The sequence below is a fragment of the Aedes aegypti genome, chromosome 2 (genome assembly GCF_002204515.2).
Source record: "Aedes aegypti strain LVP_AGWG chromosome 2, AaegL5.0 Primary Assembly, whole genome shotgun sequence".
NCBI classification, from domain to species: domain Eukaryota; kingdom Metazoa; phylum Arthropoda; class Insecta; order Diptera; family Culicidae; genus Aedes; species Aedes aegypti.
Window position 1 is genome coordinate 236,792,994 of NC_035108.1, and position 15,657 is coordinate 236,808,650.

Genomic DNA, 15,657 nt, shown 5'->3' on the forward strand with positions numbered 1-15,657 from the left:
GTACAGTTGTTAATGAAACATCAAAGTACATACACACCAAATTTGAAGTTTATTGGAGTTAAATTGCGATAGTTATTCAAGAAATAATTCGTACATATCCTTTTTTGACCCATTGTCACCCCCAACGACGGTACGTCCCAAATCGCTTGATAATGGTAATCTAATATCTATCTTTGATACCTGATATCATCCCGTTGAAAATAATTGTTAAATTAGAAATTCGATTTTCTAGTGAAATTTGTCTATATTAAGTTCTTTCCTCCAATCGAATAAAAAGGCTACTATTACAAAAATATTGGTTGTAATGCAGTTATTTGTGCATAAACCAGAACCAGAGACACAAATTTATTTTCTTTTACGAATTTTAGTAAAGTTTTAAACGAGTTATGACGCATTATACAAATTTGAATGATGAAATAGATAAATTATAGTGAAAAATGGAAATAGAATTTTCATCTCTAGGGGCAAAGAGGGGCAAGAAAAACTATTGCGCGTCTGAAAGTATGGATGCTTAGCTGATTCATAGTGAGTGACTCATTTTTCCGAAACACTTCACATAAAACGGACGACGTATTGAAAATTTAACAAAATTTTGAAAAAGTTTGTTAAAAACATTTTTTTGCTACAAATAACAACTTAATGTGTTGAAAAATATGTGATTATAGTCAAATTAAAGGCTTAAGACTTCGAGTTCAAATGAAGCCTATTGAGCTCAAATCGATTAAGATTTCATTGAGATACAGCTGTTCGAAGTTTGCTCGGTGAACCATAGTTGATGAATTTTAAGCAAGCCAATTTTGCTGACTATCCCACATTTATGATGCTGCCAAAAATCGAAAACTAATCAGAACAATCTCAAATTTTGAGAAATAGTCACTCGATAGTATAAAAAGCTATGTATTAAAAATATTAACAAGGGATTTTGAGAACATGAATTTTTGAGGTTAAGTCCGGCCATGCGCCACTGTGCGTTGGTTTGCAACCAACCAACGGACGAAGACAGAAAAGATGAAGAAAAGTTTTTATAAGGTTCTAATCGGGACACCTCAAAGTGGTTGAAGTGAACCAAAATCATACCTCAAATCTTCAAGAGCACAAATCTATGGAACCAGACGTCCATTTAAGCTGAAAACTTAATCGATTGATCATTCGCTGGACAATCGGTCAAATTATCAGCCTGAACCGCAGTCTGGTTCTTTAGATTTGTGCTCTTGAAATTTTTAGGTACGCCTACGGTTCATTTTCAACTTATACGTGAAAAATGCGTAAATTATTTTATATAAAAAAAAAACGTTGTACCTGATCACCTACGCCTCCCCTTCTTATAGAGTGACGTAATGTCTGCATGCCTTCTAATTAAAAGAAACGCATATTTTTTCGGATATGGTGCTGCTTTGAGTCGCCGAACACTCTGAAAACCGGACACTTGCCTTTTTAAAAGGTTTTTTTTTTCAACTCACGAAATGCCGATTTTATTCGCTTAAAATGCAAGAGTATAACGTGTTGTAAATTAACATACGTGTTCACATACATTTGCGTGAAATAAATAAGTCCGGTGTCCGGGATTCGAAGCCTTTGGGCAATTCGAATCAACACGGTAGTTGATTATTGATCCCTTATTATGGTCTTAACCTGTACTGGGTACCGACATCTGTGGGGCCTTCCTTAGCCGAGTGGTTAGAGTCCGCGGCTACAAAGCAAAGTCATGCTGAAGGTGTCTGGGTTCGATTCCAGGTCGGTCCAGGATCTTTTCGACTTGAGGACTTCCCTGGCCATAGAGTATCATCGTACCTGCCACACAATATACGAATGCGAAAATGGCAACTTAGGCAAAGAAAGCTCTCAGTCAATAACTGTGGAAGTGCTCATAAGAACACTAAGCTAAGAAGCCGGCTCTGTCCTAGTTTCAAAATTAGTCTCTGTTTCAAAATTATCTAGTTTTGTCATCGTTCGATCGATTTTGATGAAATTTTTAAGTAAAATCACAACTAAGTTAAATTTTTTATTCATGCATTGATTTTTTTTTCAATTCTACGGTGGCTTACTCTAAACCAGCGATATCATGTGAATACGGCTCCAATCAAGGTGTGTATGTTCCACACATAAGGTTATAAATAATTTTTAATAAACCGTTGGTGACATATCAAGGCGTCTGGCTGACGCTGGCTTGTTCTATTTAATATATCAAAGCTGACATCGACGAAGGCAACGAGTGTCAATTTGATATGTACGCTATTTGTACCCCAGTGACCATAAAAAAGGCGACACCTCACCGCTCTTGGTAGTTGAGAAACATAGGGCAGAACGCCTGAAATAATTTATTCATACCTTTGAATCGAGGTGGGCCTTAGGCAGTTAGTCAGCCAAAGCTCAGTTGATTCAGTGACAACCAACGCAACGTGTTCTCCCAGACCATGCTTCTAAGCTTCTAGAAACGCACTCAACGTTGGACCAATCGCACCCAAGAGGTTTAATTTGATTGATGTGTGAGCATTGTTGGAAGACAGCTAATTCGGTGAAAGATCATGCAATGTTGAAAGATCAATCAATCAAGCGTTGATTCACTGAGTTAACTTGTTTACTGTCTGGTTCAATGTTATCTTTCGTCTGACTGGTGGTTCCCGGGACTGATTGGGCCAATACAAAAAATGGGAAATTTCGAACGATTGAACGAACCAATCAAGTGCAGCTACTGGTATTAGTGGGAATATAGTATTTTTGACTGATGGGCCATTGAAATTGTAACGATTCACATTATTGCTCCACTATCTGTTGTTTGATGAGATTCGTTTGCTGTATCGCATGAATTCATAAATCAATATTTCATGGCAGTTCGTAATTAAAGACTCAATACTCTAATACCATTCATCTTCTCACATCGCATAGATTGTTAAATATGGTACCGTTATGTCTCAAATTCTAAACAGACTCATATTTCGAACGCTCGGTTTATGTATGGCGATTTGGTCGAAGTTTCATCACCCTGAAACAAGTTAAAACACTTAATTTTACTACATATGAGCATAACCACACCATTCAAATTTATGGAATTTATTAACATTTGAAGGATATTTCAAACTTTTTATGAAAATATCGAGTTTGAGAGGTGAACTTGCATGGGAAACTCAAACAGATCGCATCGAGCTAGGGAACATCAAGAAAGAGGTATCGACTAACATAGGCATCAAAGTATGCTAAATTGGAAGGACCGGGCATTCCATCGAGTTAGCCGGGTAAATAGTCCCGAAATTGTTATTAATAGTTAGGTTCCCATAAAATAAACACGATTGTACCCCATTACCCCGAATGCCATTTCCCAGAATGCCATCACCCCGAATTCCATTACCCCGAAGGTACCATTACCCCGAATTCCATCACCCCGAATGCTACTTCCCCGAATTTACAATTATCTTGCCATGATGATAATGATGACATTTCCCCACGATTTTGGAATTCGGGGTAACGTCATTCGGGGTGCTGGGTCGTTCGGGGTTTTGGAATTCGGGGTAATGGCATTCGGGTTGATGGCATTCGGGGTAATGGGATTCGGGGTAATGGGGTAGAATCAATAAACACAACTCCAGCAAAAAAAAAAATAAGTTTCACAACAGCAGCGTGGAGGTCCTGACGGTGGCGAACTGCGCGACAACTGGAAGGTTAATATTTTTACCTGTAAATCAAAATTCGATCCTGTGACATGTAGTTTTTTCTACATGAATTTGATTGAAAAAGCCGAACATTTTTGAGTAGAAATATAAATTTTTGATTACACTCACAATATTTTTCAATTAAAACAACTATGAAAAGTTTAATTTTTTAACACTGTTTGCCTATAGAGTAAAATTTAAAACAAAAACTGGTGGATTTCAGGACTGAAACATGACTGCTGAAGTCTATTGAATATATTTGTGCAGAAATATATTTTTTTGATAACACTTTAAATTGAAGATCCCATTTTTATAATATTTGCCAGTAAATAAAAAAATAATGCGATGACATTTTGTTTTGTCACTAATAATTTTATTATAGAAGTCTGGTGAACATGTTTGTCCAGAAAATAATTTATTTGAGTGCATTCAAAATTTATTTCATATCAAAAACTACGAAAAGCCCTTTTTGAAACATTTAGCCTGCAAATCAAAAATTAATAACAATTTATGTGACTTCCACGTTTCCCGAAAAACTATTCGGAGAAAGTTTGAAACTATTTTTCCTTCATTGTAATCTGTTTACATCATTGTAATCTGTTTTTCCTGTTGATGTTATCAAGTTTGGATTAACTACCAAATAATTTAAAACAATGATCTTCTTATTTCGCTTAAAAATAGAAGAAACCCCTATTTTCAAGCGAAATAAGTTTTGAGTCTTATCTGCAATTTTTATTTTACCCCAAACATGTTGACTTAAGTAATATAAGCAAATAAATACCAAATAAAAAATAGATAATCGCTTTGAATAGGCTAATTAGTTTACAACTTCGGTTTCTTGATGTTTTTTAAGCAAAAAAAAAGTGTAATCAAAAATGTCTCTTTCTGCTCAAATATAATCACTGTTCTTGAACAATGAAGATCTTAGTAATATACTTGACTAAGATCTACATGTCGTTGCTTTACAACTCGATTTATGGTCATACAATTAGACAAAATATTTTTTTTAATGTTTATTTTTGGTAAAATAAATTTTGAGTGTTTTCAAAATTTACTATTTTTTGCTCCAAAGATGGTCACTGAATTTTTACAAATAAGTTCATGCTCAAAAAAAAATAGCCATTGCTATATATATTGATTTTAAGGCAAAGGGTTTCTCGTAAGTTTTTGGTAAAAAATGTAATCCAAAATAACTATGTCTGCTCAAATATGTTCACTGGAATTGTACAAGCAAGGTTATACTGAAAAAAGCTAGATATCATCGCTATAAATTAAGATTTAAATGCAAACAGATCGGTGACCTAAAGTGTTAAGTAGTTTTCAGAGTAAAACAAATTTTGAGTGCAATCAATAATTTATATTTCTACTCAAAAGTGTTCGTTGGACTATTCTAGTCAAATTGATGTAAAAAAGGCACATGTCATTGCTTTGAATTTTGTTTATAAGCAAAGAGTTTCAAATAAAAAATATTTATTATTATTTTTTTGCAAAAATAAATTTTCAGTGTAACCAAAAAACTCAATTTCTGCTAAATAGATTCCACTGCACTTCTACGAAAACTTTCATGTCGATAAAACTATATGTCATTGCTTTGAATTTCGTTTTATTGTTGAATGTATTTTCCAAAATGCTAGGAAGAAGTGACTTTTGCTAAATAACTTTAGGTAGACGCATTTATTGAGAACCTATGAAAATGGACGTTGATCTTGCTCGGTTCCGTTGCTGAAATAATTTTTGAAATCGCTTCGAAAACAAGAAAAATATGCATGGTCAAAGTTGGATTTCCGACATTTTTAGTGGATCACATGTGCAGACGCAAGGTACATTTGATCATGCTGTAGCGCTACCTGGTGAGTAAATTCCAAATTATAATTACCACTGAGTGGAAGATATCGGGTCTCTGAACAAGTTCTTTAAACATAATATCATTATATTTTGAGTCATTTTCAAGTTATTAGCGCAAATCACTGTCCTCAAAATAGGATGCTGGGCGTTAACGGGTTTAGCACAAAAGATGTTAAGTAATTTTTAGGTGAAAGAAATTTTAAGTGTTTCCAAAATTTTTATATCTGCGCAAACAAACTTTCTAGTACTTGTTTTTAATTATGAATCGTGGTTTACGGCCAACCAGCCGAGTGGAAGTTTAACAACTACCGAAAAGCTAAACATTACATATAATTTGCAATTGGATTAGATGGACAAATTGATGTGAAGATTTGCGAAAAAGTTACACGTCTTCTCAGTGAGAATCGAACTCACGACTCCCCGATCTCTAGTTGGGGCGCAAAGAGGTGCACTTTGCGAAAAAGGACCACGTGATTATTGAGCTGAAATCGAATTCAGGTTAACTTCTGCGTTCATGAGTCCTCTCATGGCGTAGTGGTAACGCGCCCCAACTAGAGATCGGGGAGTCGTGAGTTCGATTCTCACTGAGAAGACGTGTAATTTTTTCGCAAACCTTCACATCAATTTGTCCATCTAATCCAATTGCAAATTATATGTAATGTTTAGCTTTTCGGTAGTTGTTAAACTTTCTAGACTTTACGAAATTTATGTCGATAAAAATTGAATGCCATCGCTTCAAGTTTGGATTCACTAGCAAATAATTTATTTTGTATAGCGAATAATTAGGTTTTCTCATTTTTTTAGCAAAACAAATTTTGAGTGTTATCTGATATTTTCATTTTACCCCAAACATGTTCACCGGACTCCTATGAACAAGTAAAATTCAAAAAAAAATATGTCATCGTCATTTATAGGCTACCAATATCAAAACTATGGTTTATTGCAGTTTGTCAAGCAAAAAAAAAATTGAGTGTAATCAAAAATCTATCTTTATACTAAGATATAATCACTGTCCTGGTAAAATCAAATTTTATACTTAAATCTACATGTCTCTGTTTTGCAACTCATTTTATGGCCAAACAGTTATAAAAAAGATGTTTGTTGTTTATTTAAAAAAAACTCATTTTGAGTGTTCTCAAAAATTTAAAATTCCCACACATGCTCACTGAAACTGTCACTTGTAGAAAAGTGACTTCATGCAAAACAAATATATATATGCCATTGCTTTATATATTGGTTTTAAGGCAAAAAATCCAGGGTTTCTCGTAGGTTTTTGATAAAAACATTTTTAAGTGTAATCCGAAATTTCTGTGTCTGCTCCAATTGTAACACGCCAGCCTGCGCATTTCGGGGTTTAAAGTATGGTGGCTTATGCGCCACTCCTTTCGGAGACCACCTACAAGTTTAGGGCTTGCCCGGCCGTAGAGACCCCCAGGGAATGGGTCTAATTACTCCCGATCGAAGATAGCTACGAGCTGACGTCCAACTTTGGGAAGAACAATTAAAGGGAAGGAAAGGATTTGGGTTTCGTGAAACATACGAACGAAACGACAACGCAAAACTAACTCGCTAGGTTCTCATCACTGGCCGACCTGACAAATCATCGATCTAACCAGAGGAAAAATAGGGAGCATCAGTGGTTGTTTCGGGGAACCGCCCCAGTAAAGTAAAATAAATTACAAACAAAAAAACTACGACCGAATTAACATGCAAAATCTTTACGCAAACATTTATTGACGACTCTTCACTATTCGACTCTCAACAACATAAATTTTACTATAAATTTCGCCTACATTTATTCTTTTCACATTACTCTACAACATATATACAGCAAAACATAGATTCATTTGTTCATTTATTCTCCCTCTCTTCGCATCTTCGTTTTACTCTAGCCTAGGCCTACTCTTTGCTTTCCCTTATATCTATCTTTCTCTTGTCGTCATTTGGATTGAGTGTTCATGTGCGGATTTTCATTCGAATGGTGTGCGTGTGTGCGTGCTCGTAGTGACTACCAGCGCATGCGCGGGAGCTAAGGGTAGCCACGTGAATAAATCGTACAGCCACGCTACCGACTCATAGGCTACGGTAGCGGGTCAAAATAGAGCCATGCGCATGGACTTACTTCTAATCATGCATGATTTTGTCTACTCACGGTTTGATCAAACGGATGGTCTTACGGGTACCGCAGACGGCCGTTCATTCGACAGTGAACGCGCCGCTGGGTGAAACTAACGTCGATGGTGCTGGTGGTGACGCTCTCCGACTCTCTCTCTCCGGTTGTGGACTTATGCGACGGGGACGGCCGACGCGACGCCGGCAGTGAACTCCTCTTCACGTTGGCGTAATTCTTGATGAACCTGGGTGCCTGCTACCTTTCGTCTAGGGTGCGAATGACGAATGCAATTCCTCTTCCGGTTTCCGTATCCCCGGGAAAAACTTCGTAGCTGACGGTGGGGTCAGAAGCGATCTCGACTTGGGTGTAATGTGTCCGGTTTCGCAGGATGGCCACAAACCTATTCGCAAGCACGTGGTGTCGTTCAACGACGAGATTAACACACACACTTTTCACACATAAATTATGCAGGCAAATTACCTGTCTGCCCAATATTCGCACATATAATCTGCTACTCTAATTGCAGTTGCAGTAACTTTCGAATTTAGCCTACACTCGACAATTTCTAAATAGGGAAAGACTTTATTAAGTTTGGATAAAGACACAGCATGTTAATTTAAACATCCTTAAGTGACACATTACGACGCGATACTTTAAACTGATCACTCCTGCCTCTTCCACTAGCCAGAACGAAGTGATCGATCAAAATCATATTATCCTCAGATATGTCGTGAGATGCATATTGTCTCCTAATCTGAAATATTTCCCGAGAGAAATATCTGAGATTTCCTCGTTCCTATGCTCGCGAAACATTCAAGGTCAGGGGGAGGGGGTTGTTCTTCACCGAAAGGCTTTCGTCAAAACGGCTCGTCTCTATCTCCGACCTATAGAGAGGCGAACCATTCGGGTAAGTTCAATATCCCTTGAATGCATTTCTTAGGGGGTCAATGCTCAGAAGCACGCGTGCAACTTTGGCTAGAGCCCTATCGCTGTTGCTTTTTGGGCGGCACATAACATGTGCGAATTGGCTTCAGACGGAACTCATTTAACATGTGGATTGGAGGATGCTACTCGTGAACTCGAATGAATGTTCATGCAGAGGGAAGATGTGTTTATCTTAGACTGGTTCAATATATTTAACTTAACTATATGAACAAATGTTTTGAAGCATACGAAAAACATTGAACAAAACATAAATTAACCCTATGGTCGTTACACAATATGTTCACTGGACTTGTAAATACAAACAAATTTATGCCAAAAAAGCTAGACATCATCACAATGAATTTTGATTTACATACAATCATGTTGGAAACCTAAAGTGTTAAGAAGTTTTCTGAGTAAAACATATTTTGAGTGTTATCAATAATTTACATATCTCAAAAAAGTTCACTGGAGTACTGCAGTTAAATTGATGTCAATGAAACTACATGGCATCGCTTTGAATATTGTTTTTAAGTTAGAAGTATAACATAAAGAGTTTTTATTATCATTTTTATAGTGAAAATTTGTTTGAGTGTAACCAAAAAACTCTATTTCTGCTAAAACATTTTCACTGCACTTCGACTATAACTTTCATGTCGAAAAAACTAAATGTCATCGTTTTGCAAAATGCTAGGAAGTGTCTATTGCTAAATAACTTTGAGTAGACGCATTTATTTCGAGACAATTAATATGGACGTTGACCTTGAATGATGCTCGGTTCTATTGCTGAAAGAATTTTTGAAATCGCTTCGAAAACAACAGAGATATTCATTTTCAAAGTTGGGCTTCCGACATTTTCAGGAGGTTGGATGTGTAGGTGTAAAGTACCTACATTTGATCTTGCTGTAACGCCACCTGGTGAGTGAACTCCGAAATATAATTTCCACTGAGTGGAAGATATCAAGTCTATAAACAAGTTCTCCAAACATAATATCATTACATCTTGTGTCGTTATAAAGTTATTCGAGCTAATCACTGTCCTCGATTGAGGACGCTGGGCGTTTGGGGAATCTGTCCTCAAAATAGGACGGTGGGCGTAAACGGAGTAATGTCATATTATAAACTATTGTGGACGTTGAAATGAGTTAATAAGTGCTCATCAAAGCTGAGATGCATTCATGGGCTTTTTTTTTATTTTTGATTTTTTTTTTCTATTCTACACTTTCAAGATATACGCCATAGATTTTATTTATTTGCTGAAACTGTGTTTGTTTTTTGGGAACATAACTATTGATAACAATTTCGGTACTCAAGTTAAATTGAAGGATTTCTTGGGCGTTAACGAGCTTAAAAAAATAAACATAAACAAAACGAAATTGAAAAATCGAAGCTAGATTGGGGTTACTCGAAGTTTTCCTGAACTTCAGATTTTTATTCGTGTATTATCATTGACTTAAGAGGAGTTTTTTTTAGCTCGGTTCATGTTTTAGCAGTCGTCAGATGTTTACCGCAAAAAAATGGCATATAGTCAATAGAAGATTCATTTCAATTCAGACATTATTTTGTATTTTTTTCGACTTGGTGAGATTGATTGTTTTACAAATAGTTCAAAATTTAATTCTGTGTTAGGATACAAATTTTATGATAGCTTAGTATTTAGTATTTTAAATTATGTATGTTTCCTATTGAGTAATTTTCATGTTATTTACAAGCTATCATAAACGGTTAAGGATAATTGGAGCACTAGAAATTGTGATCCGAGCCACCAACTTGTAAATTTTCTATGAAAAATTACCAAAGTGTATTACTGTTTGCAGTATTGATTATAAATTGTTTCTAAATATTATTATTAATGATCAACATTAATTTTTTTTTTGCAATTTCTCATCGTAATAGGCAGTTTTTATTCACGCCAATCTGTCATGAAACGGCCTACTTTCCTTCACTGAGATATGTAGTGCGGGAATATTCATTACGCAACTGAAACCAGTGCTGTGATGATTCATTACGCAACGCTTTCTCATTACGCAACCGTTTTGAGTTGCGTAATGAATCATTACACAACAATTTTACAGAATTTGTAAAATGATAGTGAATGCATTCCGATATAATATCTGATACCCTCAAGTGCACTGTGTTTTATTTTATCGATTTCATGCGCTTTTTGAATAGCGCCCAAACTGTTGATTTTAGCGATATAGTTTGTTCGGAGAAGTTTCTTGGTATATTAAAGCGCAACTTTTGACGAAAAAAGTTCTGTGATCAATCCACCTAGCAGTGAGATAGAAAAACTACTTTTTCAAAACATTTAGATAGACATATGGTGTCTTCGGCAAAGTTGTAGAATTGGCAATTTAACATTTTTCATGTCTTCTACAAAGTTGTTAAACATCTTTAAACGCGTGTTTTTGCTGAACATTGTACCTCTCTATCTCTTGAAGTAAAAGAATTATCAGTCGAATTCGTTTTAATAAGTCTTATTTGTTTGACAGTAAAAACCCATGCAAAGACGCTTATAGTCAAAAGTTTTTTATCAAATGCCGAAAGGGGAGATATGGTACTTTCATGATTTGTATTAGTTGTCTGCACCATTTTGCGCCGAAGCCAGTTATAGAGGCCGAAACTACCCCTTGAAAAAAGAGTAATTCATGAATAACTTTGTTACTTCAAAAGATAGAGTGATGATATGTTCAGCAAAAACACGGGTTTTTTCATGACAAACAACTTTGTAGGAAACACAAAAAATGTTAAAAATATTGGAAAAATGATATGATATAAAGTATGATTTTTGGGGGCCATTCACATACAACGGCATATATCTCAAAAAGTATAAGAAATAGAAAAATCATGTCTTCGACAAAGTTGTTTCAAATTGCCAATTCTACAACTTTGCCGAAGACACCATATGTCTATCTAAATGTTTTGAAAAAGTAGTTTTTCTATCTCACTGCTAGGGGGCTGTCCATTAATTATGTAAGGGTTTATGGGGGGAGGGGGTGTTTGAAATTTCTTACGCGTCATACAATTTATTTTTAATTTTCATACAAAAAATCTTACCATGGCGGGAGGGGGGTTGAGAAACCCCGAAAATTGTCTTACGTAATTAATGGATCGCCCCTAGGTGGATTGATCACAAAACTTTTTTCGTCAAAAGTTGCGCTTTAATATACCAAGAAACTTCTCCGAACAAACTATATAGCTAAAATCAACGGTTTGGGCGCTATTCAAAAAGCGCATGAAATCGAGAAAATAAAATACAGTCGAGTGGTCTTCTACGAAATTGCAAAAAATGTTGTACGTAACTCGTTCCAGAACTCGATATTTACAGCACTCGTCGTAATTATCCAACTCGGCAAGCCTCGTAGGATAAATATACGACTCGTGCTGTAAAATTCATTATTGTTTAACTTGTTCGTAAACTACTAATTACCTACGATAATTCAGCATCTATTCAGTTTTTCAATGATATGGATTCCATGTCATGATTATTTTATCATGTGATACATACAAATACACGTTCAAGTTACTATCAAGTTATTGAATTGATTGAACACTTGAGTTCTGGTGATCTGTTAAATAATAATAATCTTTATCCATTTAATTACGGCCTATGGCCCAGGTAGCCATTGTGTAAAACGCGCAGCTATTCAACAAAACCATGCTAAAGGTCATGTGTTCAAATCTTTTCGGGTAGGACACTTTATTAACTTCCGATGGCATACAATATCTTCATGTTTGTCACACGACATACAAATGTAAAAATGGTCAATCGGCAAAGAAAGCCCTAAGTTAACAACTGTGGAAGTTATAAGATCGTAAAGTTGAGTGTCAGACTCTGTCCCAGTAAGAACGTAACGCCAGAAACAAAAAAAAAACGCAAGGACTGTGACCCTTTTAAGGTCTGATTTCTATTTTCGCCAAGTTTGAACTTTATCAAATATTTTATAAAACTAATAAAATAACTTATGAGAATGAACAGTGTAGCCGTAGCTTCGAACAGTACATATTTGTTTCTTGCGCAGCGGAAACCACTTCAGCATTAGCCCTGCCCACAAAAATTGAAAACGAGATAAAAAATGTTATTTCGATCCAACCACTTATTGCTTTAGCGCAGGGTTTCTCAACCGGTGGTCCGCGGACCCCTAGGGGGCCGTGAAGAGTTTCCAGGGGGTCCGCGAAGCCATTGAGAACAAGTGTCGATTCTCCTAACTTTAGTCATCAGTTAGGATGAAACGATCGCGTATAAATTTAAAAGCAACAATCCTCAGATCATCGAGGCAGAGAAAATTTGATATGAATATTGATCACCACATTTTAAATTCCCTTTTCTGTATATTCAAACAAATCTATATGATATCTTGCTCGTTGATTGACGATTTACTATTTCAACACGTTAAATAAATATTTTATTTTGAAAACTGCCAAAAATGTGAAAAAAATATGAGATTAAATGTTTTACCTATTTTTGATTCTCAAGCAGATATTGGCCTATTCATGAGTTTTGTTAGCGTACCGTGGCCCAAGGATAGACCCTTTGGGCTTCCAACAAATGAGCACGAGAGAGTCATTGGCCTCTCACCCTACTAAGGCCAATGATAGTTTACGAATTTTTCCGATTGTAGGCCATCATGATGGAGAAAGATCCGATCATCGGCCGTTTGGAGCAGTGGACCAACGAAGGATTTGGAAAAAAACGAGTATTGGCTGTTTTTAAAATCGAGTTCAAAACGTTTTATAACGAGTTTTATGATTAATATGCATAGTTTGTGTGTGTTGGGAGATACAATCGAATTGTATCATAGCCCGATTTTTTTTTTACAATTGGATCTGGCCCGCGAAATATGTGATGAATCTTTAAGGTCCAAGTTAAAATGGAGCAAATGTCAAAAATAAAAAAGCAGTTTTCGCCGTAGGTATAAATCAACCAATCAAAGAAAAAAAAAACACAGATCCTCTTTATTTTGTAAGTAAAACAGCTGTGTTCTAATTTTTTCCGATTTGTCGATTTTAACTGATTTTTTCACTTTTGGCATTTTCTTAATTTTTACTTAGGCCCTAATTCAGCTTGATTTCAATAGATCATTTTTAGCGAGTTGCTAATATATGATCTGTCTGAAACCTATTTTGTTTCTTTCAACGTAAATTCTTGGTTGTCGACTTCCAGCTGCAACCCCCAATAGTTGTTTTCAACTGTGAAAATACTGAAAAATTTCATCAATATGATCGTGTTAGTTGAGGGTTGCAAGTCAGCTATAGTTACTTAACGCGCAGCCATACAAATTCTATCCAGTGTGATCTTGAAAATTAAAAACTAAGACAATTTCTGGAGCTATCAATAAAAAATATCTGGTATATTAATCCTTAGTAGATTTTGCGAGCTTCCTGACGAGATCCAAGGTTTTCGGAGATTGCCTGACGATTTTTTGATAATTCTCCCTACGGCTTGTTAGGAACATATGAACTCTGCAATTAACTCCTGGCAATATTTTTGGCGATTTATTGGCGAAATTCGGAGTTATTCCATGTGAAGTATTTTATTCTTTGCACTCCTGATTCACTTCAACAGCGTTTTTTTTTTTTCAAACTATTGATCACAATATTCGTAGTTTCCAAGCGCTTCTTATTACCATGTTTCAAACAATTTAGCCGAGAAAATTCCCCCTGTGAAAGTGAATCCTGGAAGTGCCAAAGTTCTTTATTTAATTCTGAACCGAACATAAATGTAGCTTAGTGTTTTGTTTCAGACAATTGGATGGTGAAAAACTCAACAGTGGTTTATCATTCTTGCCCTGCATGAATTGTTGATTTTTTTAAGATGCCTTATGGAAGTTCCTTGCCGTATTATTGGAAAATACAAGGTAAATTCCTGACTCATCTCATAGTGGACTCCTCCAAAAGATTACAGCAGGATTCTTGTATTGACGATTTCTCTATTAGGATTTGTTGTGGATTACTTACATGATTTGTAGTAGTGCCTGTCCACTACATCAGATAACACTTCAATAGTGTATGTTGTACAACATAGTTGAGAAAACCTCGCTTAGTGCTTCTGGCAATGGTCAACCGTGTAGCGGCCGGAAGGGAAAATTATTGGAGAGATTTGGTATTTCCATAAGCATTGATTTTAAGAACATCCATCTTTAGGGGTCCGTGAAATGTTTGTAAAGCTTCAAAGGGGGTCGCGGCTCCAAAAAGGTTGAGAACCACTGCTTTAGCGCTTTGTTATTAAATCATTCATCGAATTATTGCGATTTCAATTTAAAATCGCTCATATTTCAAACGGTTGTCGACAAAAGGCTACTTTTCGACGTTGTTTTGTGGTTCTCGCGCTTTGCCGCGCTGTTCGTGAATTGAACAGATAAATTACACGGTGCCTTCAATGCCAGCTTAATTATCGAAACGTTCGTAACCTGAAATTACGCTCATTTTTTTAAAATATCTACCAAAGAGATATCAATTCAATTCGCCGCATTTCAACGCCACAGGGCGAAACGAACGTACAAATGCTTGCAATGACCGTAGAGTGGAACAAACTGGACGGGGCGGCTTATATTTCTGCCAGGGGTGGATTTACAAATGATGGGGCCCGGCGGTCTAAGCCTTGTGGGAGCCTCTATGCAGAAATCTTTTTTAGTAAGTACTATAGAACGGACTTAAAGATAAGGGACAATCCATTAATTACGAAAGACATTTTTCGACGTTTTTCAACCCCCCCTCCCCCTATGGTAAGATTTTTTGAATGAAAATTAAATATAAATTGTATGGCGCGTAATCTCAGACACCCCCACCCCCCATAAACCCTTGCGTACCCTAATTCCCTTCATACCTTTATTGGTTATTGCCCTGAGTAAGATTTTAATTAAGGATTAAATGGAACAAATAATATGCCCCGTTGTGCGCGTTTGGAAAATCATATATATTTGAAGCAAAAATTTACTCTGTTTTTTATCTACATCCCTTTTTCAATTTTTTCTATTTTTCTGATGTCATGGATTCAGTTTAGGTCTATCCATGAAATTTAAAAATATTGTTTCTGTATTTTGTTTTAAGCTTATTTTATATAAATGTTGTCTAATGTTTTGAACCGCTTTGGATATTTTTGAAAGAAACTTAATTTTTCATATATTT